Genomic DNA, 25,256 nt, shown 5'->3' with positions numbered 1-25,256 from the left:
AGTGCTTCTCCAACTGTGGTGTGCATTGGTACCACCTAGGGATTTTGTTAAACTGCAGATTCTGATTCAGCAGATCTGGGATGGGCCCAGAACTTCTGCAGTTCTAACAAGTGCTTAAGTGATGCCCAAGCTTGGTCCATGTGCCAGGTTTTGAGTGGCAGGGGACTCAAGGCCTTTGAAACTAGACTAAACTCCCTCCCAGGAAGAGTCTGTGATCTTATTTTCAGGCCAAGTCTCTATGGCCTTATGTATTTGTCAACCTGCAAAAGATAACTTCAAGCATCATATAAAGTGAGGAAAAGGAAACCAAAGTCAAGAACACTGCTTTGGATGAAAATATTTAACAGTGATCAGTATCTCCTTGAAAGGAAAAGCATTTACAGAATTTAAAGGACAGAAGTGTTCCCGGCTTCCCAGGACAGTCCTACCATCCCCCTTCTCATGTCCCTGTTTCCTCGAGATGACTTTGGTAGTAGCAGAGTTGTTGTAATGGTATCTGGGCACATACAGGGGCAGCTGGGGTGCTGGCATTGCTGTGTCTGTGCTAGTAACATCTGGTCCAAAGTGGAGCCATCTCAGAACCTAGAGGTTTCTCTGAGTTCTCGGCCTAGGAGAACCAGCCACTTTGTCAAGAGATCCCATTCAACTGTCAACATGATGGAGCAAGTAAGTAAAGCAAAATTTTAAATTTTTAAATGTAAACATGTGCAAGTGATATTAACAGCTAACCTAAATGACAAGGCTTTATGTGTACTATCTCATTTAGTCCTCTCAACCTTATGAGCTGATTACTATTATTATGCCTGTTTACAGTTAAGACAGCAGAGCTTGGAGAAAGGGAGCCACTTGCTGGGGTGGAGGGAGGGGGGCCATGCCTCCAAAGCAGCCGAGCCAAGGTTGGAAGCCATTTCTGCTTGACTCCAGAATCCCCACACTAAACTCATCCGTGTGATAATGGATCTAGCTTGCTGTTTGGAATTTTCTATGGATATTTCTGCCACTATAAGCAGTGTGTTCATGTTTTCCCTAGGCTGTGGTCTAAATATTTTTTAAAAGCAGCTTTTTAATTTTTTAATTAGCCTGGTTTCCCCAAAGATAAAGCTCTTTAAAGGTCAGATGTTAACTTAATCCTCTTTGGGTTATCGTTGAAAAAGATCAGCCGAATTGACCTTGACAAAAACTGCCTCAGAGGCCTGAGGACAGACAGGCCTTGGATATCAGTGAACACAGACAACCACTGTAATGGGAAGGGGCATTTCCTATGCCTTTGATAGCAGGCAGATTTGTTTATCTTGACAAGACCCTGAGTAAAAAGACTTAATATCTATCTTCAATGTGAATCGAATCGCGTCCTACTGACATTAGATCCTCAGCCCTGGGGAACACCAGGCTGGCCACTGAGGGGCTGCATTAGGCTGACTCAGTGACCACAGGAAGAAACAGAGCATGACGGGAGCCCAATAACATCGCCAGAAAGGACTGGCCTGCCTCCACCTCAGAGCCTAACCAAGGACAAGTCAGTAAAGGCACAGAGTTCAGATGACACTTTCTAAGGACAGCCAGGGTTTCCAAGATATCAACCTAAAATGCAGAGTTTACCGGATAACAAAAATCTGTCAGCTTTGAGTCAGCATGGTGACAACTTGATGCATGACAAACACAACAGAGTATTACTGTCCTGGGCCTGCACTGGAATAAAGACTGGGGCCTGCTGACCTGCCCCTGGGCCTGCCACCTCCTGCTCACATGGCTAGAGTGGGAATGGCTCTGACCACCATCATCTGCTTGGATGCACAGCCCCAGCTGGGCCAGAGTCCTTCCATGGAATTTTAAAAACTGGAGTGAAGAAAGGAATCTCTGCCCTCCCAGTGACCATGGAGGAGGGACTGAGGCTTAGGAGCTGTCAGCAGCCATTCTGCCCCACCGAGGGAGGAATCTGGTCTACCCAGCACAAAGGATAAGAGAGGCCAGGGAGAGGTAGGGAAAGTGCTTGGTTGTTCCTGCAGCCCAGCTGATTCCTGGCCAGTCACAATTTAATTGTTCAACCAGAGTTGCCTAACCTAGTTTGGTGAAGTTCCTATTACTTGACACCGAGAAAGTCCTGACTCATGCAGACGATGTGAGTGAAGTGTGATGTTAACCGTCCTCTTCATTTTCAGTGTCCTCTCCTCAAAAGTGGACACGCAGTACCTTCCCTCAGGAAATACTATTTTTTCCCAAACCAGCTGGCTGATGGCCCCTTACGAAAGGATCTGGTCCTCTGCTTTCTGCCATTTGGCTTTAAGAAGAAAGAATTTCAAAATTTCCCTTTTAGGGAAAATCCACATTTTTTTTAAGAATGGAAAAAGGAGTGCATTTCAACTCAATAAGCTGGTGGTTGCGCGTACTTTAGGAGAGAGCAAGTCTTCCAGCTCTTGCTCATGTGACATCATACTGTTGACCATAGAGGTTCAGGGATGGAAAGGGATGGGCATTTATGGAACGTGCCTGACAGTGTGTGAGGCACAATTTACAAAATACCCTTTTTCATTGATCCTCATAATCACGGATGAGAACTGCTAGTCCATTTTGTAATGTAGCTGAGAAATAATGATTTTAACTATTTTCTAATCCTTTACACATATTCTTTCTCTTACCATTCAGACATCCATGGGGACTTTCTATCTGCCCTCCCTCTAAGGTAGGACCAATATCTTAGAAGAAAGAAGGAAATTCTTGGTGTTTGAATTCAAAGGTAGGTTTCTTTTTTTTCTTTTTTTTTTTTTTAATTGTAGTAGATTCATCTGACTTTCTAATGTAAGAGCTCCAGGCACCAGAATAATTTTTCTTTTTTTACTTCTAAAAGCTGTTTCTCAATACTAAGGGCCAACAACAAGAGGACTTAGAATCCAGACTTTATTCTATAAACTGGGGGTCCTCAAGGTATAGCCTGCAAGGGTGAAGTTTTTTTAAATAAAGTTTTACTGAAACAGTCACCCCCATTAGTCTATGCATTGTCTATAGCTCCTTTTGCATTCGAGCCGCAGAAGTGAATGGTTGCAACAGAGACTGTATGGACTGCAGAGCCTAAAAGGTTTACTATCTGGCCCTTTGGGGAAAGTTTTCTGACCTCTGCATAAACCATAGAAAGGAGGAAGACACAAGAAGTGGTGTCTTCTTCCCCAAAAGGAAATAAGGGTTGGACCTGCAGGAGGAAGGAAGAAATTTAAGGATGAGTGAATAGAGCTTAGAGTTTTCTGGGCTCTGGAGAATGGGCCCACCATCCAGAGCTAAGTCCAAAAGGAGGAGTGGGAAATAAAAACCACAGATGGACTGGAGGGAATCTGAGAGCTGAGGAACCTTTGCCTGTGGGTGACCACATGAGGAGTCTGGGGGGCAGCCTCAACACAGAGCAGTCTACAGAAGCATCTAGAAGTCTCCTATATACCCTAAAAAGGGGTGGAGGTGACTTAGAGGGCTGGTAGCCTGGATGAAGTCTCTCAGTTATGACATGAGAATGCTGTCGACAAATGAAAGGTACATGTTGGAGACCCCAGCAGGACAAAAGCATCAGCAGAGACAGAGCCAATACCCAAATACCATTAGGGACGGAGACTGTCACATGTCCTGGATGTCCCTCTCTGAATGCCAGGGTAATTCTTGGAGCCCCTAATTCACCGTCAGAACTCAGATCACTCCTGCAGAAAAAGGAGATAGAGGATGGAGTTATTGTCTAAGTGGTTTCTGAAAAGTGCTGAGAGGGCTGTCTGGAGGGTTAATATTTACCTCATTGTTAACAGTATCTTTTATCTCATCCTTCAGAAGTTCTGCCCCAGTGAAGTGTCATCAGTAGGGCAATAATACTAACTCATCTTCCTCCTGATACTCCTTAGCTGCTGTTGCCTGAATTGCATTCATGGTATTTGGTGGCAGTGCGCTTCTACATACCTGCCCCCAGGGATATTGCAGAGGAGGGGTGAACCAAGATCATGAGGGTCGTGTGTGGTATGTGGGGATGGAGTGTCCGGTCAGGCCACTCAAGATGGCCATCCTTTTGCTCTCCGAACATCCCCCACACGACCAATCCCTGCCTCATGTGTACCCTACTTACATGACTGATCTTCCCTCTTAATCATAGAGCTAAATCAGTAACTGCCTATGTGTTTATGCCCCTTCCCCAGCCGGTGATTGTTCTAATCCTTAGACCAGAACAGCTCCACCAGGCTAGGTTATCAAGGGGAAACATCTGCCCCCGTGAGGATCCTTAACCCTGAGGGGCTGTGAGGGACGTGCTCCTCTGCTGGTTTCCCTGGTAACTGATGAGCCAACCTGATGTCAATTTCCCCTATAAATGGTAGCCTCTTTCTCTGCTCCACCCACCCACCCCACCTCCGGCAGCAAAGGCTGCTACCATGTCCTGCCTGCTGTCTGCCATACACAGTGGGACGTCGCTCCAGGACTTTGCTTCAAACTGTAAGATTCTGTATCCAATAAACTGTTGATATCTCTGTCGTCGTTTCTGGGCTCTTTCTTTGGTCTCTTGGTTGGGCAGTTACAAGGCTTTCGGGCCTGTGGGGTGCAGCTCAACGCTGCTGTAATGGAAATGTTGTACATTTGCACTGTCCAGCATGGTAGCTACTCACCACATGTGGCTGTGGAGCTCTTGGACTATGGCTGTTCAATGAAGAACTGAATTTTTAATTTTATTTAATCTTTATTAAAGTTGTAATTTAAATAGTCATAGTACAGGTCTAGGAGATGAGATTATTTCTAGGTATAAAATGTACTAATACCACTTTGAAAAGGAGTAATGGAAGAAGTCCAGTTCGAGGGATAGTGGACATCCTGACCTCTGTTTTTTCATCCCTGTGGTCTTGTCTCTGGAGTAAATTCCTGGAGTATTCCTGGTGGGTTCTCATATGTAATACAGATCAGAGAACCCAATTGAAGAAGCAAAACACAGATTGTTTGACATGAGGATGTCTCAGGAGCTTTTATTTTGATCCTTACAGGCCACCTGGTGCTGGTGTGGGAAGATAGACAAAGATCTGAGATGAGGAAAAACACAGATCAAAAAAGAAACCCAAGGTAAGGAGCAAAAGGTGGGGGGTGCAGGGTTGGGGCGGGAGATGATGTAACCTCCCCAGCTGCTGGCTGCCCTTCCCCAGCACTCACAGACGTGTCCTGAGCCAGCCTCCCACACCCGGCTGAATTCGCCTGCCCTCTGCCTTCTTTCCTCCCTGTCCCAGCCTGTAATTACTGACACCAGGTGCACGGCTTGCACTCATCTCCTCTGACTTCATCATTCACGGAGCTGTGAGGGGTAATTTCCCAACCTGCATGGAAGCTTCTTTTTACAGGCAGGATACGCTGGGTGTAATGTTACAACCCTAAGAATCCTCACACGATAGAAAAGGAAATGGAATTTATCCAGGGAACAAAAGAGTCTGCAGTTCACTTTTCTTTAGACCTAGATAACCGTGTGGAATTGACTGCAGGGCTCTGAGGGGACAGAGGCTGTGCACACAATGGGGAAGGGGCTTGTTGCAGAAGTTTCTGGAGTCAGTGTCTGCAAGTGGGGCATTTGCTCGAATGCCAAATTGAGATTAGGGCTAGGAAGGAAACGGCTGTGGTTCATGCGCTCAGCAGATTGCCAGTGGGGACCACAGTGTGGTTAGGTGCTTGGACATGAAAGCAGACTTCTGGTTCAAACCCTGGCTTACCCAGTTGGTAGTGGTGCACCTGCACAGGCCAGGCTCCCTCTCTAAGCCTCAGTTTTTCATCTGTCCGATAGGATGATTATCACGCCTGCATCATGGTGTTATTTTGGGGATGTAAATGAGTTGCCGCATTGAAAGCACTTAGCGTGTTACCTGGCACAGGCACGCACACAGTGAGTGTCAACCCTGAGGTGATGCTTGCTGGATTGGCTTTCCTTGGCCCTGTGCGAAATGGTTGTGGGAGAGAGTAGCCAGGCTCTTTGGGGCGTGTCCTTTTAAGTTTATCATGTTCCGTATTTCAAAGGAGGGAATGATGCGTCTGATACAAGTTTTAGGCGTCTCTTGCTCCGATGGGCCTCCATTTAAGTCTGTTTCCTTAGGAAGATGGACTGGAAAAGACTGCTCCCTCCTTTCACGTCTTCACCTGGTCACAGGGCTGGGATAAGGAGGTAAAAACCCCTGGCAGTTTCTCTAGTCTCTTCGGGACCAATGGGTTTTCCAAAGAGCTAATTCTGGAGGATTTAACAATCCTACTTTGTTTTTTTTTTTTTAATTGAAGTATAGTTGATAGTATTAGCTTCAGGTGTTCAGCATGGTGATTCAGTACTTTTATAGTTTACATACCATTAAAAGTTATTACAAGATAATGGCTATAATTCCCTGTGCTATACAATACTTCCTTGTTGCTTATCTATTTTATACATAGTAGTTTGTATCTGTTCATCCCAGGCCCCTAATTTGCCCCTCTTCCTTCCCTCTCCCCTTTTGTAACAAGTTTTTTCTGTATCTGAGTCTTAATACTCCGATTTCGTAAACAAGGTTTCCTCGAGACCTCTCCCCACCTGCCCTTCTGTGGCCTACGTTGCCTTGGAGGTGGGAATGCCAGTTCCCTGGCCATGTTCTTTTCTCTGAGAGATTTAGGAAGAATCTAGCTGGTCAAGGGTTTAGGAATAAAGTGGTGATGTGGGGCCTCTGGGAAGGAGAGGATGTGAGGGAGATGAGACATCTTCCCCCGCATGAAACTCAATGATCAGCCATAACCCGTCTTCCCTAACGAGCCTGTGAGACTTCACCTTAACCCCTGGCAACAGATGAAAGCACTGCCTACCCTCTGCTTAAAGATAATCATGGTTCACAAATTACAAATTAGGCTAAATTTAGTCATGGGGTTACAACCCATTCACAGCCCTTGAAAAGCCACCCTGGCCAGTGGGGACAGTCGCTAAGGATGGCCTTTGGCCCCTCTACTTTGCTCCTAGTTGCATCAGAGTGAGACCACAGTGCTGGCTTTTGTGCTCCCAAAGGCTGAGAGCCTGCTGGAATACATTTCAAAGTAATATTTCTAAAGTCATACCATTTGAATTTAAGGCCCAAATGGACTTTACAAAGCAATGTCTGCTTGAAAATGCTGCATAAACTATTCCTTGCTATCCATTTAACTCGATTCACCCTGACCTCTGAAGCATGTCTGAGGCCAAGGCTCACCCCACTGCAAAGCAGTGGGTGGGAGCCCCGATGTGCACCTTCCTCCTGCCATGGGGACCATCAGGCTGGCTCTGGTAGGGCTGGGAACACCCAGGGAAACAGCCACCTGCTGTTCAGGAGAAACCTCTGGCCAACCACTGTCATTTATGGCTTTGAAGAAGTTGAAGGTGCCACAAAGAACACAGCTCTAGAAGTTGATCTGAATCCACAAGTTCCAAGACAGACATCTGAGCTGAGCCCATTAAAGGGTGGTGTCAGCTAACCTGCTGACAAGCAGGGTGGGTGACTAGGGGACTGGAAAGCTGATTGCACTCAAAGAAAGCTTCCTCCAGTTCCAGGTGAGCACCTCCCCCAGCCCAGCCCCATTGTTCACCTGGGCTCAGGGCAGCCCCCGGGGGGAATAGTTAGCAGCTGTTGAATGACAATGGCAGCCCCTGTGGACAGTGCCTCTGCTGTGTTCTCCCTTTGCAAAAGCAGCTGCCCCTGCCCCTTAGACTGGCTGTGCCTGCTCCCCAACCTTTCTTGGTCCAGCAGAACTGGGTGGGACACAAGAAACATGCCTGGAAGCTCCAGGATGGGGCTCTGTCTCCTGTCTCCATGGTAACAACTATCACTTACTGAGTTCTCAGTGAGGGAGCAGGCCCTGAGTTAAGCAATTGGCTAGCATGCTTGACTCTGGGCAAACTTACATTCAGCATCAGCTGGACGCTGCCATTCTTCCATTCCCCCATTTATTCACTGGCTTGTCTCATAACCATGGTACAGCATCTGTCACTGTTCCTGAATGTCAGGAATTAAATCTTTTCCTCAGCTTTATCCCCTACACAGATGAGTTCAGGGCCTTGCATGTACTGTTGAAAAAGTGAAGTAAAATCCTCCACTTATATTCTGGGTGTAATCAACTGAGTCCCCATCACACTTACAGGTGAGCTTGCCTTACCCCACATGACCTTCCCACGCTAGGTCAGAGATTGACATCAGAGTCTAAGGCACTGTTTCACAGGATGGCTGTGGCCCACAAGAAGGCCCAGAGAGGGCCCAGAGAGGGCATCCAGCCCAATAAGACTCTTGAGAAAGGATGTTGACTGGCCATCAGCTGGAAGCAGCAAAAGTTGAAAGAACAAGTTGACTCAAACGTGGTGGAATCTTGAAAATGAAGAGCAATGGCTGCCTGTGAGTAAGAGGCTGGAGCTATTCGATCCTGAATGATGTCAAGAAGCAAAGGACTTCGGATTTCCGTCAAGATGGAGTATCAGGGACCAGATTCTTCCTTCCATGTGAAGCAGTTAAGGAAATAGGCAGGATACATGAAACAAAGGTTTTCAGGACATTGGACAATCAGGCAGCAAAGCACAGGGACCCTGAGAGAAGGGAAAACACAACCTGAGCCCCACAGATGCTCCAGCTTCCTGCCTGGGAAGAGGCCGTGGTGCAGAGCCGGACGGAGCGGTGAACCCCTGCATTGAGCAGACAGAGCTGGGAGCCCAGGGAAACCTAGGCCACTAGAATTCTCAATGGAGAGTCTCCAAGAGAGCTGAAGAGGGAAAAAGCTCTAGAGATCTGCTGAGGTTCCTGCGAGTCTTCAGCTGAGTTCCAATCTGCAGCACGTGACTATGAGGAAACTGTAAGGCCAGGAAGAGAACCACCCAGCACTAAATAATGGTATAAATATTCAGTAGCAAACTGTATGTGACTTCAGTTTGGGGAATTTGAAAAGTATCATCCTCTATTTGGTGCATAAAGGTGACCAGCTAAAGATAAAAGCTCCTTTTTGCACTGGCTACTTACTAGGAAGCCCCAAACCAAGCAAAGTCCATATGACACGCATTCTGTATACTAATTAGCCTTACTCCTGGCTTAATCTTACTTTTGCTCTTCTTGCTTCCTCTCTTAGTCAGTTTGGGCTGCTGTAACAAAGTACCATAGACCAAGTGGCTTTTAAACAACGGAAATGTATTGCTCACAGTTCTGGAGGCTGGAAGTCTAAAATCCAGGTGCCAGCATAGTTAGGTTCTGGTGAGAGTCCTCTTCTGGGTTGCAGACTGCCAACTTCTTATATTTTCACATCATGAAAAGAAAGCTAGCCAGCCGTCTGGCCTCATCTCGTAAGGGCATTAATCCCATTCATGTGGGCTCCACCCTCATCACCTAATTACCTCTCAAAGGTCCCACCTCCACATAACATCAGATTGGACATTAGGGTTTCAGCACATGAATTTTTATATATAAACATTTAGCCCATTGTATTTCCTTTAATCCCTGTTCTGTCTCTTAAAATCATTAGTTTGTATATTTTTGAAAAAACCTTTAAAAATAAAGTATAAACAGAGTCAAATCAGGACTCATGTTTTGAGAAGAAAAATTCTAGTTTCAGCTTTTGGAAAAGTCAAGGAGACAAAGATTAGTAATGAAAGTATGTCTAAAACTTTCAGGATTGATGGAAAATAATAGATATCTACAAGATGGAAGAGAGGGAATAAAAGACTTAAAAGGAGGGGAAGATTGGTATAATGTTCTTTTAGAGAGAAATGTTTCTGATAGCACATTATCACTGTCCACTCTACTACTCTTCAGGGCACTTTGTTCAGACTCAAGGTCAAAAACAGGGTGAGATGAAGGAGACAGGAAAGTTTGGGGATGGATGAAGCTCAGAGATGGAGTACGAGTCAGGATGGGATGGCAGTCAGTCAAAGGCAAGTCTGAGGATAGGAGTGGGGACTAACAGTGAGTTGAAGCTCAGGAGAGGGGAAGTTAGGGATGGGGTGAGAATATGTTGGGCACATGTGTTAATTTTCAAAAAGCTGAAAGTTGGAAAGAAAAGGGAAAGCCTATCCTTATAGTAGAATATAGAAAGTGAGGAGTTAGAAACCCAATTGATGCTAAAACTAGGGGGTGAGATGTTGAGAAGGAATAGACTACTTACACAGTTGCAGATAGTCTCCCCACAAATTATGCATTAATTACAAAGGGAAGAACAATGACCTCACATTCAAGAAAACCAGCAGGCATCTCCTTAACTGACTGATCAAAGATACCCTCACCAGTAATGAAGCAAATGGATAGCGTGTGCCCCCTGATGTGATGGCCTAAAGAAGACATGACCTCAGTTCTGTGGTGGTCCTGCCAAGACTACATAATCTGAAACTAGTAATAAAAGAACATTGGAAAACCCAAACTGAAGGGTATTCTCAGAATAACTAGCCTCTACTCCTTAGAAGTGGCAAAGTCATTAAAGACAAAGGTAGGCTGAGGAACTGTTCCAGAATGAGGAAACTTTTTTTTTTGGAACATAATTGGATTTATGTTATTAATTTTAGAGTATTCTTTTTTATTGAGGTATAATTGATGAACAATGTTATATAAGTTTCTGGTGTACAACCCAGTGATTCACAATTTTTAAAGGCTATATTCCATTTATAGTTATTATAAAATGTCAGCTGTATTCCCTGTGTTATACTTTACATCCTTGTACCTTATTTTATACATAGTAGTTTGTACCTCTTAACCCCTACCCCTGTATTGCCACTCCCCCTTCCCTCTCCCCACTGGTAACCACTAGTTTGTTCTCTGTATCTGTGAGTTTCTTTTTTTTTTTTTTTAGCTGTAATCACTACTTTGTCATATTTTTTAGATTCCACACATAAGTGATATTGTACAGAGTATTTGTCTTTCTCTGACTAATTTCATTCATTATAATACCCTCCAAGTCCATCCATACTGTTGCAAATGGCAAAAATTTCATTCTTTTTGATGGCTGAATAGTGTTCTATTATCTATATACCACATCTTTATCCATCCTTTCTGTTGATGGACACTTAGGTTGCATCCGTATCTTAGCTATTGTAAATAATGCTGCTATGAACACTGGGGTATATGTATCTTTTCAAATTAACCTTTTTTGGGTTTTATAAATACCCAGGAGTGGAATTGCTGGGTCATATAGTAGCTCTATTTTTAGTTTTTTGAGGGATATTCATACTGTTTTTCTTAGGAACTGTACCACATTACATTCCCAACAGTGCATGAGGGTTCCCTTTTCTCCACACCCGTTTCAGCATTTATTGTTTGTAGACTTTGGATGATAGCTATTCTGACTGGTGTGAGATAATACCTCAGTGTGGTTTTGATTTGCAATTCCCTAATAGTTAGTGATGTTGAGTATCTTTTCATGTGCCTGTTGGCCATTTCTATGTCTTCTTTGGAAAAATATCTATTTATTTAGGTCTTCTTCCCATTTTCTGATTGGGTTGTTTGTTTTTTTTAATAGCGACTTGTATGAACTGTTTGCATATTTTGGATATTAACCCCTTGTCAGTTGAATTGTTTTCAAATACTTTCTCCCATTCCGTAAGTTTTCCTTTCATTTTGTTGATGATTTCCTTTGCTGTGCAAAGACTTTTAAGTTTGAGTAGGTCCCATTTGTTTATTTCTACTTTCATTTCCTTTGCCTTGGGAGATTTAAGAAAATATTTCTATGATTTATGTCAAAAATGTTCTGCCTATGTTCTCTTCCAGGAGTTTTATGGTGACAAGATCTATATTTAGATCTCTAAACCATATTTTTATTTTGTATATGGTGTTAGAGAATGTTCTAATTTCATTTATTTGCCTGTCTGTAGCTGTCCAGCTTTCCCAAAAACTCTTGAAGAGATTATCTTTTCTCCATTATATGTTCTTGCCTCATTAGTCATATTTAATTGACTGTACTTTTGTGGGTTTATTTCTGTGCTCTCTGTTCTGTTCCATTAATGTATAGGTTTGTTTTTGTGCCAGTACCATGCTGCTTTGATTACCATAGTTTCTAGTATAGTCTGAAATCTGGATGAGTTTTACTTCCAGCTTTGTTCTTTTCCCTTAGGATTGATTTGACAATTCTGGGCCTTTTGTGGTTCCATATAAATTTTAGGATTATTCTAGTTCTTTGAAAAATGTCATGGGTATTTTGATAAGAATTGAATTAAATCTATAGTAGCCTTGGGTAGTATGGCCATTTTAACAATATTAATTCTTCCAACCCAAGAACATGATATATCTTTCCATCTGTTTGTGTCATCTTCAGTGCCTTTCACCAGTGTCTTACAGTTTTCTGAGTACATGTCTTTTACCTCCTTAGGTAGGTTTATTCCTAGGTATTTTATTCTTTTTGATGTGATGGTAAATGTGATTGTTTCCAAAATTCCTCTTTCTGATAGTTCATTGTAAGTGTATAGAAATGTAACAGGTTTCTGTATAATAATTTTGTAGCCTGCAACATTGCCAAATTCATTGATGAGCTCCAGTAGTCTTCTGGTGGCATCTTTAGGTTTTTCTACGTAGAGTATCATGTCATCTGCAAACAGTGACAGTTTAACTTCTTCCTTTCCAATTTGGATTCCTTTTATTTCTTTTTCTTGTCTGATTGCTCAGACTTACAGTACTATGTTGAATAAGAGTGACGAGAGTTTGATGCTAGCTATGGGTTTGTCATATATGGCCTTTATTATATTGAGGTATGTTCATTCTATACCTATTTTCTGGAGAGTTTTTTTTTTTAATCATAAATGGATTTTGAATTTGGTCAAAAGTTCTTCCTGCATCTATTGAGATGATTATATGGTTTCTATTCTATTTGTTAATGCAGTGTATCACATTGATTGATTCGATATTGAAAAACTCTTGCACCACTGAGATAAATCCCACTTGATCATGGTGTATGATCCCTTAAATATATTGTTGGATTTGGTTTGCTAATATTGAGGATTTCTGCATTTATGTTCATCAGTGATATTGGCCTGTAAATTTATTTTATTTTTTTCCTAGTCTTTGTCTGCTTTGGGTATCAGGGGGACACTGGCCTCAAAGAATGAGTTTGGAAGGGTTTCTTCCTCTGCAAATTTTTAAAATAGTTTTTAGAAGGGTAAGTGTTAACTTTTCTCTAAATGTTTGATAGAATTCACCTGTGAACCTGTCTGGTCCTGAACTTTTGTCTATTGGAACTTTAAAAATTACTGATTTAATTTCAGTATTGGTAGTTAGTCTGTTCATATTTCCTATTTCTTCCTGGTCAGGCTGGGGAGATTGTACATTTCTAAGAATTTGTCCATTTCTTCTACTGTTGTCCATTTTATTGACATACAGTTGTTCATAATGGTCTCTTATGATCCTTTGTATTTCTGTGGTGTCAGTTGTAACTTCCCCTTTTTCATTTCTGATTTTATTGATTTGGACCCTCTCCCTTTTTTTCTTGAATGAGTCTGGCTAAAGTTTTCTCAATTTGGCTTATCTTTTCAGAGAACCAACTTTTAGTTTCATTGATCTTTTCAATTTTTTTTTTTAGCTTCTATTTCACTTATTGCTACTCTGATATTTATAATTTCTTTCCTCCTGCTAACTTTGGGTTTTATTTGTTCTTTCTCTAGTTCCTTTAGGAGTAAGGTTGGATTCTTTATTTGAGATTTTATCTTGTTTCCTGAGGTAAACTTCTATCACTATAAATTTTCTCATAGAACTGCTTTTGCTACATTCCATAGGTTTTTTATTCATTGTGTTTTCATTTTCATTTGTCTATAGGTATTTTTTAAATTTCTTCTTTGATTTCTTCAGTGTTCAATTGGTTGTTTAGTAGCATATTGTTTAGCCTCCATGTGTTTCTGGTTTTTGCACTTTTTTTCTTGTAGTTCATTTCTAGTCTCATAGCATTGTGGTTGGGAAAGATGCTTGATATGATTTTAATTTTCTTAAATTTCCTGAGGCTTGCTGCTTTCAAATGAAGTCCTCTATAAATATCAATTAAGTGCATCTAGTCTAATGTGTCATTTAAGGCCAGTGTTTCCTTACTGATTTTCTGCCTGGATTATCGTTCCATTCATGTAAGTGGGATGTTAAAGTCTCCAGTTATTGTGCTACTATTGATTTCTCCTTTTATGTCCATTAATGTTTCCTTTGTGTATTTAGGTGCTCCTATGTTGGGTGCATGTATATTTACCCTTGTTACATCTTTTTCTTGGATTGAGCGTTGTGTAGTATCCTTCTTTGTCTCTTGTAACAGTATTTATTTTAAAGTCTACCTTGTCTGAAAAGAAAGCATTGCTACCCCAGCTTTCTTTTGGTTTCCATTTGTATGGCCTAACTGTTTCTATCCTTTCACTTTTAGTCTGTGTGTATCTTTAAATCTGAAGTAAGTCCCTTGTAGGCAGCATATACATGGATTTTATTTTCCATCCATTCAGCCATTCTATGTCTTTTGATTGGAGCATTTAGTCCATTTACATTTAAGATAATTATTGATATATATGTTCTTATTGCCATTTTGTTAATTGTTTGGGGGTTGTTTTTTAAGGCCTTTATCCCCCTTTTTTGTTTTGTCCTCTTGTGATTTGATGACTATCTTTAATGTTATGTTTGGATGCCTTTTTCCTTTTTTAGTGCAAATCTATTATAGATTTTTGGTTTTTGACTACCATGAAGTTTTTATATAGCAATCTATATATGTATAGGATAGCTTTAAGTTGTTGATCTCATCATTTAAAATGCATTTTTAAAACCATGCATTTGTACTCTCCTCCCCTCATGATTACTGTTTTTGATATCATACTTTACATGTAATTGTTTTGTGTATCCCTTAACTACTTATTGTGTATATAGATGATTTTACTATTTTTGTCTTTTAATCTTCCGGCTAGCTTTTTGCATGGATGATTTCCTAGATTTACTGTTATGTTTGCCTTTACTAGGGAACTTTTTCATTTCATACATTTCTTTTCTCTAGTTGTGGCCTTTTCTTTTTCACCAGAGAAGTTCCTTTAACATTTGTTATAAAACTTGTTTGGTGGTGCTAACTCTTTTACCTTTTGCTTATATATAAAACTTGATTTCTCCATCAAAAATGAAAGAGAGCCTTGCTGCGTAGTGTATTCTTTGTTGTAGGTATTTCCCTTTCATTACTTTCAATACATTTGCCACTCTGTTCTGGCCTGCAGAGTTTCTGCTGAAAAATTAGCTGATATCCTTATATCACATTGTTCCCTTGTATGTTATTTGTTGCTTTTCCCTTGCTTCTTTTAATATTCTCTCTTTATCTTTAATTTTTGTCATTTTTACTACAGTGTGTCTTGGTGTGTTCCTCTTTGGGTTAATCCTATATAGGAGTCTCTGTGCTTCCTGGACTTGGGTTTCCTTTCCCAGGCTAGGAAGTTTTCAGCTTTTATGTCTTCAACAATGTTCTCAGCTCCTTTCTCTCTCTTCTTCTTCTGGGACCCCTATAATGCAAATATTGGTGCACCTGAAGTTGTCCCAGAGTTCTCTTAAACTGTCTTCATTTCTTTCATTCTTTATTGTCTTTTGTTCAGTGTCAGTGATTTCACTACTCTGTCTTCCAGCTCACTGATCTGTTCCTCTGTATCACTTAGTCTGCTGTTGATTTGTTCAAGTGTATTTTTCATTTCAGTTATTGTATTCCTCATGTGTATAGCTCTTTATATTTTCTAACTCTTCATTAAAAACTTCTAACTTCTTGCTCTGTGCATCTATTCTTCTCCCAAGTTCTTTGATTATTATTACATTTGCTACTCTGAACTCTTTCTTGGGTAGATTGTCTATCTCCACTTCAGTAGTTCTTCTTCTGGGGTTTTATCTGGAGTTTTATCCTTTGTCTGGAACATGTTCCTCTGCCATCTCACTTTGTCTACGTTGCTATTTGTATCTTTATATATCTGGCAGGTTGGTTATGTTTCCGAACCCTGGAAAAGCGGCCTTTTCTGGAGGGGAAGTGGGAGATGTCCTATGCCTCCCAGCACCACACTTCCGTCTCATCATCCAAGCTGTATGCTCTAGGGGTTCCCCCTGTGAAGATTGCATGGATCCTTCTGTTATGGCAGGCTGACTATGTGGGCAGTCTAGTAGGCTTGGTTGCCCCCTATCCCAGTTAGTTGCCAGGCCTTGCCTTTGGCAGAAGTTGTCAGACGTTGTCAGCTGCTGGTTTGTGGGTCTTGATCATGAGGTAGCTGACTGTGGAACCCCAGGAGGCTCTGGGGCTAGTGCTGGCTCACGGGTGGGTGGATCAGCCAGGTCCTGGGTTAGTGCCTGACTATTGGCAGGCAGAACCAGGTCCTAGGGCCTGGCTGCAGGGCCCAGAGATCTCAGTGCTGGTATCAGATTGCTGGTGGGGAAACAATTCCCTGACACAGTTGGGGACAGAGTCTAGGGTGTCCCAGACCTTGTGTTGGCCTGGTCAGCTAGTCCTAGGGCAGGACTTGGCCTGCTGGAAGCTGGATCCTCAGGCTGTGGGACTGTGATTTTCTTATGCCTTGTATCTGTCTCCTGGTAGGTGAGGCTGGCCTAGAGTCTAAAGCAGGCTTCCTGGAGGGGAGGGCCAGTGCCTGTCCACTGAGCAGAGCTTGGTCTTAACCCTCTGGTGTGCAGGGCAATGTCTAGAGGCATGTCTAGAGGCATATCTAGAGGCAGCTAAGGGCTCAAGAAGTCTTTAGGCAGCCTGTCTGCTGATGGGTGGGGCTATGTCCCCACCCGGGTAGTTGTTTGGCCTGAGGCTTCCCAGCACTGGTGCCTGCAGGCTGTTTGTTGGGGCTAGGTCTTGGGCCTTATTAACTAGAGGGAGGATCCCACAATGGCACCTATCCACACCAGTGTCCACAGGCTAATAGAGGCTTCCAAGCATGGCTGCTGCCAGTGTCTGTGTCCCCAGGGTGAGCCACAGCCATGTCCCACACCTCCAGGAGACGCTTTAAGCCCAGCAGGTAGGTGTGGCCCGGACATCTATCAAATTACTGCTTTTGCCCCTGGTCCCTGTGTGTGTGAGATTTTGTGAGCACCCTTTAAAAGTGAAGTCTCTATTTCCCCCAGTCCCTTGGGACTCCTGAAACTAAGCCTTGCTGGCCTTCAAATCCAAATGCTCTGGGGTCTGGTGTTCCTGGTGTAGGACACCTCAGGCTGAGGAGCATGATGTGGGGCTCAGAGCTTTCACTCCTTTGGGAGAACCTCTGCAATGTAGTTGTTCTCTAGTTTGTGGGTTTCCCACCCAGGGGTATGGGACTTGATTATATTATAAGTCCACCCCCTCCTACCCATCTTGCTGTGGTTCCTTCTTTATGTCTTTAGTTGTAGGAGATCTTTTCTGGTAGGTTCCAGTCTCATTCACTGGTGGTTATTCTGCAGATAGTTGTGATTTTGATGTGCTTGTGAGAGGAGGTAAGCTCAGGGTCTTTCTAGTCCATCATGTTGGCCCCTCAGATGCTTTTTCTGCATCTGTTGAGATGATCTTGTGGGTTTTTTCTTTCATTTTGTTAATATGCTGTGTCACATTGGTTGATTTGCATATATTGAACTGTTCTTGTGACCTCCAGAATGAATCCAACTTTCTACTGTTTTTGAATCTCAGTTTTATTTATTTCTTCTCTGATCTTTATTATTTCCTTCCATCTACTGACTTTGGGTTTAGTTTGTTCTTTTTTTTTCTAGTTCTTGGTGGTAGGTTAGGTTGTTCAAGATTTTTCTTGTTTCTTGAGAAAGGCCTGTATCGCTATGAACTTCCCTCTTACAACTGCTTTTGCTGCATCTCATAGATTTTGTAAGGTCATGTTTTCATTGTCATTTGTCTTGAGGTATTTTCTGTTTGCTTCTTTGATTTCATTGTTGACCCATTTGTTTCTTAGTAGCATGTTATTTAATCTCCATGTGTTCATTTCCTGTTTTTCTGTGATTGATTGATTTCTAGTTTCATACCATTGTGGTCAGAAAATACGCTTGAAATAATTTCTATCCCCTTATATTTGTTAAGGCTTGTTTTGTGACCTATGTGGTCTGTCCTAGAGAATGTTCCATGCATACTTGAAAAGAATGTATTCTCTTTTTTGGTTTTTCGGGTTTTTTGTTTTTTTGGTTTTTTTTGGTGGGGTGTAGTTTCCTGTAGATATCATTTAAGTTCAACTGGTTTATTGTGTCATTTAGGACCTCTGTTGCCTTGCTACCTGGATGATCTGTCCATTGATGTCAGTTGGACATTTAAGTCTCCTACTGTTATTTTATTGTCAATTTCTCCCTTTATGTCTGTTAGTATTTGTTTTATATATTTAGGTGCTCTTATATTGGGTGCATATATATTAAAGAGTATAATATCTTCCTCTTGTATTGATCCTTTTATCATTATATAATACCCTTCTTTGTCTTTATGCCTTTAATTTTAAAGTCTCTTTTGTCTGATGATGAGTTTTGCTACCCTCACTTTCTTCTCATTTCTGTTTATGCAAAATATCTTCTACTAGCCTCTCACTTTCAGATGGTGTGTGTCTTTTACCCTGAAGTGAGTCTATTGTAGACAGCATATTGTAGGGTCTTGTTTTTTTATCTTGTATTTTTATCTGCCATTCTATGTCTTTGGTGGGTGTGTTTAGTCCACTGACTCTTAAAGTAATTATATATATAAATATATATATTATATATATATACTTACTGCAATTTTAATCCTTGTTTTCCAATTGTTTTTATAGATTTTCTTTGTCCATTTCTTCTTTTTATTTCTCCTTTTGTGATTTGATAATTTTCTTTTGTAGTATGCTTGAGTTCCTTTATTTTTGTTTTTTGTGACTCTCTTGTATATTTTTGATTTGTGGTAACCATGGAGTTCAAGTATGTTGACCCATAATTACATCTGCCTGCTTTAAACTGATAGTCATTCAAGTTCAAACACATTCTAAAAGATCTACATTTTTACCTCTCTTCTCCACATTTTATGATTCTTGATGTATTACTTTACATCTTCATGCTTATCCTTTTACTGTTAATTGTAGTTATAATCACTTATAATTTTTGATTATTTTTAATCTATGTTCTGGCTTAAGTGATTTTTACTCCTTTTATGTATTTGCCTTTCCTATTGTAATTTTGCCTTGTTGCTTCTTTTCTACTTAGAGAAGACCCTTCAACATTTCTTTTAGGGTAAGTTTAATATTGCTAAATTCTTTCAGTTTTTGCTTGTCTGAAAAATTCCTTCTCTCTCCTTCTATTCTAAAGGATAATCTTGCTGGGTAGAGTATCCTAGATTTCATGTTTTTCCCTTTCAAGATTTTGATCATGCCATTCCCTTCTGGTCTGCAGAGAAATCTGCTGATAGCCTTATGGGGCTTCCCTTGTAACTGACTATTTTTTTCTTGCTGCCTTTAGAATCCTCTTTATCTTTCATTTTTGCTATTTTAATTATGATACATCTTAGTGCAGGTCTGTCTGTGTTTGTCTTGTTTGGGACCTTCTGTGCTTCCTGTATTTGGATACCTGTTTCCCTTTTTAGGTTTCGGAAATTTGGGGCCATAATTTCTTCAAATACATTTTCAATTCCCTTCTCTTTATCTCCTTCTTCTGGGACCCCTGTTATGTGTAGGTTGGTCTGCTTTATATTATCCCATAGTTCTCATATATTGCTTTCTTTCTTTCTTTCTTTTTTTTTTTTTTTTCATTTGTCTTGCTGCTGCTGTTCTCATTGGGTGATTTCCATTATTCTGTCTTTCAGATCATGTATTCATTCTTCTGTGTCATTTAGTCTGAAATTCATTGCTTCTAGGTTGATTTTTTTTTTTTTAGTTTTTTTTTTGTGTGTGGGGGGGAGGGAGGTAATTAAGCTTATTTATTGAATTAGTTTTTTTTTTTTTTTAATGGAGGTACTGGGCATTGAACCCAAAACCTCATACATGCGAAACATGCATTCTACTACTTGAGCTGTATCCTCCCACCCCCTCAGCAATTTTGTATCAGCAATTGGATTGTCTGTTTTTGAATGGTTCATCTTTATAGTTTCTAGTTCCTTGTTACAGTGATCTGTCTTTCTATTGATAATCTTTCTTAATTCAATTAGTATATTCATTACCTTCTTTTAGAACTCAGGGTTAAGTAGATTAGTGAGGTCTATTTCATTGTTTTTTCTTTCAGGGGATTCCTTTTGTTCTTTTAACTGGGGGTAGTTCCTCTCCCTTTTCATTTTACTTTCTCTGTCTCTATGAGTTTAGGAGAAACAGTTATCTACTATGGTCTTGAAGGAGTCAAGCATTTTTATGTGAGAGTATCCCTGTGTCAACTGTGTATGTCCAATATTTTTGGTACAAGGGCTGGTTTCAGATGCCATCTACATCTTTCCTCAGAGTGTGCTGGCTGTTATCCCCTTGATAGGGGGTGTAGTTGGTGTTGTAGTATGTAAGCCAGGGTTTCCTCTTTGCTCCATGGCTGTCTTTGTCATCAGGGGTGGAGTCTACTGCCTAGTTGTTGGTGTATAAGCCCTGAGGGTTCAGTTAGATCAGGCTTTGTTGCCCTTGAGTGCATGTCCTGCCCCCCAAAGGAGGTGATTGATGAAGCAAGTGAGGCACATACGGTCACAGAGGACCTGTAAACCACCTGTGCAGGCATCTTTGTTCTGCTCAAAAGCGGTCCAAGTTTCCATCCCTTTCTCTGTTGTGTTCATCCCAGATCTAGTGCTAGGCTGTGGTGTGGAGTAGGCTGGGACTAGGGATTGGGGTATTGTGGCTGCAGGAATTGAGATGGCTATATTGCCACCTGAGATCTGGACTGCTTCTGTGGCAGACTCCTCCCAGGACCTGTCTGCCCCAGATCTAGCACTAAGCTGTGGTCTGGAGTGGGCTGAACTGCAGTGCTTTCACTGGGAAATGAACTACTGCGCATTCTTGCCCAGGGCCAGTCTTCCTGAGGTTTAGCACTTAGCTTCTGTGCATTCTTGTGGTGCTTCATGGTATGCATTCTGACAATGTCTGCTACAGCCTCACTCACTGCCTTGTGTGTACTGACAATGGGCTCCATGGCTCCACCCGGATCACACTTGAGGCTCTCCAAGCTGTCTTTGCATAGCTAGACTGAGTCCTTTCTCAGGCCCTATCTGCCTGAGATTCAACATTTAGCCTCTGTGCATTCTTGTGGTGCCACCCTGTGTGACTGATGATGGTCTCTGAGGCTCCAGTTGGTTCACACCCCAGGTGCTTAGGTCTGTCTCTGTGTAGCTAGACTGAATCTCTGCCCAGATCAAGCACCAGTCTGTGGTGTGGAGTGAGCAGGGCCAGGGTGTTCACCCCTTTGGATTGGGAAGTCTAGCAAAGTGGCAGCCACCAGCGCAAGGCTCTCTTCACCCTGATTGTTAGCAAGCCAGCATGTGCACACTCCTTGTGAATAAAGTGTAGGCTTCTCCAGACCTTTTATCTGTCTCAGTGAATTTTCCAGTGGGTAAGGGTGCTTGTCTCCTCCATGCAGGATCCCAGGTCTGGGAGCCCAGATTGTAGTTTGACCTGCTCACTCCTCAGGATGAGAGTCCACCCATGTGGACCTTCTCTTCCTTGTAGATCCTTCCCAGGGGTGCAGATCCCGACCTGATGCCTTTTTTTCTCTTACCTGGTTACGTGCAGATCTTTCTTGCAGCTTTGGTTGTATAGGAGTTCAGTTTCCAGTTAGTTTTTCATGTGAATTTTTCCACAAGTAGATTTGTTTTCAATGTGTTTGTCAGGGGAGGTAAGCTCCATGTCCTCCTCCTCTGCCATTTTGATCCTCCTCCTTCCCTTGGTATTTTGATACCAAGAATTGCATTGAATCTGTAGCTTGCCTTAGGTAGTATGGTCATTTTAACAATAGTAATTCTTCCAATCCAAGAACATGGTATTTATTTCCATCTGTTTGTGTTGTCTTCAATTTCTTCATCAGCATTTTAGTTTTCCACTATAGGAAAACTTTTTACCTCCTTAGGTAGATTTATTCCTAGGTATTTTATTATTTTTGATGTGATTGTAAATGTGATTGTTTCTTTAATTTCTCCACTAGTTTGTTGTTAGTGTATAGAAATGCAACAGATTCCTGTATATTAATTTTGTATCTTGGAACTTTACCAAATTCATTCATGAGCTCCAGTAGTTTCCTGGTGGTATCTTTAGGTTTTTCTATATAGAGTATTGTGTCATCTGAAAACAGTGACAGTTTTACTTCTTCCTTTCCATTTTGGATTACTTTTATTTCTCTTGTCTGATTACCATGGCTGGGACTTCCAATACCATGTTGAATGAGAGTGGCAAGAGTGGGCGTCCTTGTCTTTTTCCTGATCTTAGAGGAAATGCTTTCAGGTTTTCACTGTTGAGTATGATGTTAGCTATGGCCTTGTCGTATATGGCCTTTATTATGTTGAGGTATATTCCCTCTATATGCACTTCCTGGAGAGTTTTTAATCATAAATGGATGTTGAACTTTGTCAAAAGTTTTTTTCTGAATCTATTGAGGTGATCATATGGTTTTTATTCTATTTGTTAATGTGGTGTTATCACATTGATTGATTTTAGGATATTGAAAAATCCTTGCATCCCTAGGATAAATCCCACTTGATCCTTCTGATGTATTGAGAGTGAGGAAACTTTTAATGAGACATGCCAAATGAATGCAATATATGATCATGGGTTGAGCCTTGGAGTGGGAAAAAAACATCTATGATAGACGTTTTGGGGAAAGTGAGGTAATTTGAATATAGACTGTAGATGAGGTAATGATTTTATCAGTGTTATGTTTCCTAATTGTGATAATTGTACTGTGATTATATAAGAAAACATCTTCATTCTCAGGAAATAAACATTGAAGTATTCAGAGGTAAATAAGCACGTTTCCAGCTTATTTTCAGTTGGTTCAGAAAAATATATCTACAGATAGAGGAGGGTGGGAAAACAAATGGGGCAAAATGTAAACAATTGGTAAACCAATGAGACTATTTATAGCAGGTGGTTACTGTAAATTTCAAATGCTGCCCAGCATTCACTCCCTTTCTAACTGTGCTCTGATTTCCTTTGGGAAATCTCTTCTATAGCATTATATATAGTCTTGGTGCATTACTAAATTTTGGTGTCTGCCCCATTATGAAGCTATAAGCATAGCTCCTTCCTCTAATTACCTTCATTCCTACCCATTTCCAAGCCTGGTTTTCTAGCCTTCCTATAAGCCTGTCAGCTTCTTATGTCCTTTCTATAAATCTCACTTTTTGCTTGAGTTATCTAGAGTCAGGATCTGTTGCTTAGAAAGGAAGAGCCCTAACTGATCCACCCACTGTGTGGTAGGCACTGTGATAGTATGTCTTGTATACATTGTCTCAGTAATCCTCACAGCCATCCACCAGCCTCATGGGGAAGACATGGTAGCAAGAACTGGAGATCCCATTTGTCTTGGCTAATGGGGAATTTTAAATAGGGGGTTTAAGTGTTATTACTGTAGAATCAGGGTTGATCCTCACCAACCAGCTAAAAAGAGAAGGAAGAAAGCCTGCAAGCTTTCTGTGCTCATTATCAGGTGAGGCAGAAAGAGAAAAAGAATAACTCAATCTATTGTCATAAATAAATCTGGTGATCTTTTCAATAAATGGTGCTAGGAAAGCTTGTAACCACATGCAGAAGAATGGACTATTAACTTACACCATATATAAAAATTAACTTTAAAAAAATGGAGCAAAGACCTACATTTAAGAGCTGTATAACCTTTAGAATAAAACATAGGTAAAAATCTTCATGACCTTGAATTAGGTAGTGATTCCTTAGGTATCATACCAAAAGCACAGGCACTAAAAAAATAAGTTGTACTTCATCAAAATTAAAAACTTCTGTGCCTCATAAGACTATCAACAGAGTAAAAAGATAACACACAGAATGGAAGAAAGTATTTGCAATTCACTTGTCTGATAAGAAATTAATATTCAAAATATATAAAGAGCTACAACTCAACATACCCAGAAAACCAAACAACCTAAATAAAAAGTGGGCAAAGAACTTAAATGTAGGTTTCTCCAATGAAGATACGTAAATAACGAGTAAGCACAAGAAGATACTCAACATTAGCCATCAGGAAAATGCAGATCAAAACCACAATGAGCCACATCCATTAGGACAGCTCTTATTCAAACAAAGTAATTGTTGGTGAGCATGTGAAGAAATTGGAACCCTCATGCACTGCTGTTGGGAATGCAAAATGGTGCAGCTGCTGTGGAAAAGAGTTTAGTAGTTCCTCAGTAAGTTGAACAAATAATCACAATATGACTCAGCAATTCCACTCCTAGATACATACCCAAAAGAAATGAACTGAAAACAGGGACATGGGAAAAACCCAAGTGTCCATCAATGGGTTAACAAACTGTTGCATATACATCATTGCAATAATAGCCATAAACATGAATGAAATTCCTATTTGCGCAATATGAATGAAACTCGAAAACACTATGCTATGTGAAATAAGTCAGAAACAAAAGGACAAATAGTGTATGATTTAACTTATATGAAGTATCTAGAATAGGGAAATTCCTAAAGATAGAAAGTAGAATAGAGGTTGCCAAGGGCCAAGGAGAGGAGATAATGGAGAGTTATTGCTTAATGGGCACAGCTTCTGTTTGGGACGATAATAATGCTCTGGAAATAAACTGGTGACAGCTAACCAACATTGTGAATGTACTTACTGCCACTGAATATGGTTAATAAGCTAACATTTGTTACACGTATTTTACAGGAAAAAAAATTGCCACAAGATAATATAGGTGGTGTGATCTTCTCGGAAAGGTCAATTCAGGTGTATAATGTTGACCAAAGATGTTTGAAAAAATACTAGGTCTTTTTTTTCTCCCAGTTTGAGGAATTTTTTAACAGGTTATTTTAAATCATGGTGGGAGATAAATCTAATATATTTTAATTATTAATATTCTTTAACTTATATAATAATCCATATACATTAGAGTTGCTATTTGATTTGTCTTTTCCCTGCACCACAAGAAAATGACTGGAAAGACTGTCACTGAATTTAGAAAGCATAAGGTACTCTAACTCAAAAATATAGATTCTGTGGCAAACATAAAATTCACTCTGGCGCTCCCCGAAGCACCTTGAAGAGATAGGGAATCCTTATCTAGAGAAGCTGAGACTGAGGCCCAAGCACCTGCAGGTGCGCAGGAACTTGCAGCAGACAGCAAGTGGTCTCCACGTGAACTGCCTAGAGTCACAGGTGCGGGTGGCAGTGGAGAGGCCTTTGATGGGGGCAGCTTTAGGGTATTTCAGGGTTAGTGTCGGCAGGGGTTTATTTATTTGA

This window comes from Camelus ferus, chromosome 6, assembly GCF_009834535.1.
Source record: "Camelus ferus isolate YT-003-E chromosome 6, BCGSAC_Cfer_1.0, whole genome shotgun sequence".
In the NCBI taxonomy this organism is placed as follows: domain Eukaryota; kingdom Metazoa; phylum Chordata; class Mammalia; order Artiodactyla; family Camelidae; genus Camelus; species Camelus ferus.
The sequence above is the reverse complement of the archived record's forward strand: the minus strand, read 5'-3'. Positions refer to the sequence as shown.